The sequence below is a fragment of the Crotalus tigris genome, unplaced genomic scaffold (assembly GCF_016545835.1).
Source record: "Crotalus tigris isolate CLP2741 ecotype Arizona unplaced genomic scaffold, ASM1654583v1 scf7180000022007.26763, whole genome shotgun sequence".
NCBI classification, from domain to species: domain Eukaryota; kingdom Metazoa; phylum Chordata; class Lepidosauria; order Squamata; family Viperidae; genus Crotalus; species Crotalus tigris.
In genome coordinates this window covers 22791-26624 of record NW_024098814.1, presented here as the reverse complement: position 1 = coordinate 26624, position 3834 = coordinate 22791, and the positions used below count along the sequence as shown (strand labels likewise).

The 3834-nt window shown below is 57.2% G+C and overlaps 1 long non-coding RNA gene across 1 annotated transcript; it reads left to right on the top strand.

Annotated features, from left to right (window-relative positions):
• The first annotated feature begins 314 nt into the window (after positions 1-314).
• Positions 315-987, top strand: LOC120296965. The gene is made up of 2 exons (XR_005553626.1): positions 315-349; positions 559-987. It is a non-coding gene; the product is annotated as an uncharacterized LOC120296965 (long non-coding RNA).
• The last annotated feature ends 2847 nt before the right edge of the window (positions 988-3834 follow it).

The following is a 3834-nucleotide window of genomic DNA, read 5'->3' as shown; positions in this document are numbered from 1 at the left end:
TGGCCCTTTTTAATGCTAGGTGTGGCTGTTGATCCATTATAGATTTTATACCTTTCTTGCCTGGCATAATTCTGGCCATGGCGATGGTTCTTAGAACCAGAAAGAAAGCCTCAACGGCCCTTTTTAATGCTAAGTGTGGCCGTTGATCTATAAAAGCTTTTGTAGCTTTAGAGTCCCTGAGATCGAGGGGAGGAACATTTGCACGCCTGTTGCCAAATGTTCCTCAGAAGAGACACGTAGGAAGAAACAAAGGCGAAGAAAGAAAAAAGAAGAACCAAGACAGCAAGAAAATGTCTCCAGTTCAAGCCCTATTAGCCTTTGGCTGTGATGGCGCCTCCTACGCTGTGAGGTAAGTTGTATTCTTCAAAGTTTTATGATATGGAGGGAGGTCAATGTTCCCCCCCCCCCCCAAAAAAATTGATGGTCCATTCTTCCTAGATAAGTAGGGGTAACACCTGCCTCTGAGGTAATAGTAACCACAGTGTATTGTGCCTTCTTAGGTGTAAAACCTCAGTGGCAGCTGAAGTAATGTTGATTTTTTTTTTTTTTATCTCAAAGACATGTACTCTACACCATCCTAGAAGACAGAAGACTCACTTGTCAGCCTGCAGTGTTGATGGTGAAAAAGGAGGAAGAAGGAATGGAACGCAAGAATAAACATGATCTCCACCAAGAATGCTATTTCACCAATTATGTCAAAACTGACCTTTAGAACAATCGCTGAAAATGTAAGCCACTTTCATGATCACACCACACTACACATTTTAATCCTATCTGTGACCATTGCTACATAATAGGGATTCTCGTTTTCTTGCCTGTTGTATTTTTATCCCATTCTAGGTGTGTTCCATGATGTACATAAGATTCCATACTTTTCTTGCCTCCTTACTGTTAGGCCTGGTAATGGTTCTTAAAACCCAAAAGAAAATGTCTATGGCCCTTTCTATTGCTAGGCTTGGTCACTGATTATTAAAACAGTAATTAGTATTCTGGCCTAGTGTAATGTTAGCCACATCTGTACTTCTTAGAACTTGAGAAGGGCCACACAAGCATTCCACATGCCAATCCATCCTGTAAATAGTGATGACTCATTTTTAGAGGTCTTTCAGTCCCTGAGCTTGTGTGACACTCACACCGAATGTATGTGGATAATTATCGGCTCCCAGACTCACTCAGTCCATGAGCAGATACTTTCTGAGACTCACACCAGAAGTCTCTCTCTTTCAGTCCCCGAGTGAGCAGCGAGGGCGAATCACACTGGAGGCGTCAACAGCCCTCGGCTGGAAGTCTCTCCCGGTCCCTGAGGCTCCCCCACTGAGTCTCAAACTGGAAGGGAATCCTTTTGGATCGCTTCCCTCACTGGTCAATGATGATCATGATCATTGCAGTCCATGAAACCAGAGAGACAAAATAGATGCACTATTCCTGATTCCATCTGCACCGCCCCCCATGTTTAGGCATGGACCCTTGGTCACGCCTCCTTCGCCCCCTGCCACTCGCCTCAGCCCATTTACAGCCAGCGTTCCTCCTCCGTTGCCCTCCCGCAGCCATTCTCCACGGCCAGTGGACCCTTGGTCCTCTGCCCGTCGCCCTTCGGCCTGGACAATTCACCCAGACACCCTGTGTCCCGGGCCTTTGGCTATATGGGACAAATAGCCCCCAGCCATGGTGCTGCGGGGGCAGCATGCAATGAACAACCCCAGGGGCTGGGGAGGGCAGCTGTGATGCAAGATTTTTTTTAAAAAGTGCTCTGCTCTGCATGTTTTGGGGCCTTGCAGCTCTGACCCCAGAATCGGAAGGAGGGGGACTGGCAGCAGAAGTAGCAACCACCGGGGCCACTTGGGGGAGCAGTCAGACAAGAGTGTGTTGGGGAACGAGGGAGGGAGGGAGGGGCACCTCAAGGGGGCTTCACAAAGACAACTTGACTCGCAACTCAGCAACTCAAACGAAAGAGAGGAGGAGGAGAAAGGCCGGAGCAGCTTCTGCCACAGCCAGGGAGGCGGGTTAGGGGGGCACACAGGCAAACAGGGCTGGTGTGCTGCTGGAACTGGAGCGTCATGGGAGGGAAGCGTGGGCTAATGGGACTGCTTGCGCCTTGGGAGGGAAGGGAGGGCAAATGGCAAGGGCTGGGGATGATGGGACTGCGTGCGCCGTCGTGGGAGGGAAGGGAGGGCAAATGGCAAGGGCTGGGGCTGATGGGACTGCGTGCGCCGTCGTGGGGGGGAAGGGAGGGCCAAATGGAAGGGCTGGGGCTGATGGGACTGCGTGCGCCGTCGTGGGAGGGAAGGGAGGGCAAATGGGAAGGGCTGGGGCTGATGGGACTGCGTGCGCCGTCGTGGGAGGGAAGGGAGGGCAAATGGGAAGGGCTGGGGGCTGATGGGACTGCGTGCGCCGTCGTGGGAGGGAAGGGAGGGCAAATGGGAAGGGCTGGGGGCTGATGGGACTGCGTGCGCCGTCGTGGGAGGGAAGGGAGGGCAAATGGCAAGGGCTGGGGCTGATGGGACTGCGTGCGCCGTCGTGGGAGGGAAGGGAGGGCAAATGGGAAGGGCTGGGGCTGATGGGACTGCGTGCGCCGTCGTGGGAGGGAAGGGAGGGCAAATGGCAAGGGCTGGGGCTGATGGGACTGCGTGCGCCGTCGTGGGAGGGAAGGGAGGGGGCCAGGGCTGGGGGGCTGATGGGACTGCGTGCGCCGTCGTGGGAGGGAAGGGAGGGCAAATGGGCCAGGGCTGGGGCTGATGGGACTGCGTGCGCCGTCGTGGGAGGGAAGGGAGGGCAAATGGCAAGGGCTGGGGCTGATGGGACTGCGTGCGCCGTCGTGGGAGGGAAGGGAGGGCAAATGGGAAGGGCTGGGGCTGATGGGACTGCGTGCGCCGTCGTGGGAGGGAAGGGAGGGCAAATGGGAAGGGCTGGGGCTGATGGGACTGCGTGCGCCGTCGTGGGAGGGAAGGGAGGGCAAATGGAAGGGCTGGGGCTGATGGGACTGCGTGCGCCGTCGTGGGAGGGAAGGGAGGGCAAATGGCAATGGCAAGGGCTGGGGCTGATGGGACTGCGTGCGCCGTCGTGGGAGGGAAGGGAGGGCAAATGGGAAGGGCTGGGGCTGATGGGACTGCGTGCGCCGTCGTGGGAGGGAAGGGAGGGCAAATGGCAAGGGCTGGGGCTGATGGGACTGCGTGCGCCGTCGTGGGAGGGAAGGGAGGGCAAATGGCAAGGGCTGGGGATGATGGGACTGCGTGCGCCGTCGTGGGAGGGAAGGGAGGGCAAATGGGAAGGGCTGGGGCTGATGGGACTGCGTGCGCCGTCGTGGGAGGGAAGGGAGGGCAAATGGGAAGGGCTGGGGCTGATGGGACTGCGTGCGCCGTCGTGGGAGGGAAGGGAGGGCAAATGGGAAGGGCTGGGGCTGATGGGACTGCGTGCGCCGTCGTGGGAGGGAAGGGAGGGCAAATGGGAAGGGCTGGGGCTGATGGGACTGCGTGCGCCGTCGTGGGAGGGAAGGGAGGGCAAATGGAAGGGCTGGGGCTGATGGGACTGCGTGCGCCGTTGTGGGAGGGAAGGGAGGGCAAATGGCATGGGCTTGGGGGTTGGAACTGTGACCCGTCGTGGGAGGGAAGGGTGGGTAGAAGCCAAGCTGGCCTTGCTGTTTGCCTGTGTGCCCCCCTAACCCGCCTCCCTGGCTGTGGCAGAAGCTGCTCCGGCCTTTCTCCTCCTCCTCTCTTTCGTTTGAGTTGCGAGTCAAGCTGTCTTTGTGAAGTCCCCTTGAGGTGCCCCTCCCTCCCTCCCTCGTTCCCCAACACACTCTTGTCTGACTGCTCCCCCCAGTGGCCCCGGTGGTTGCTA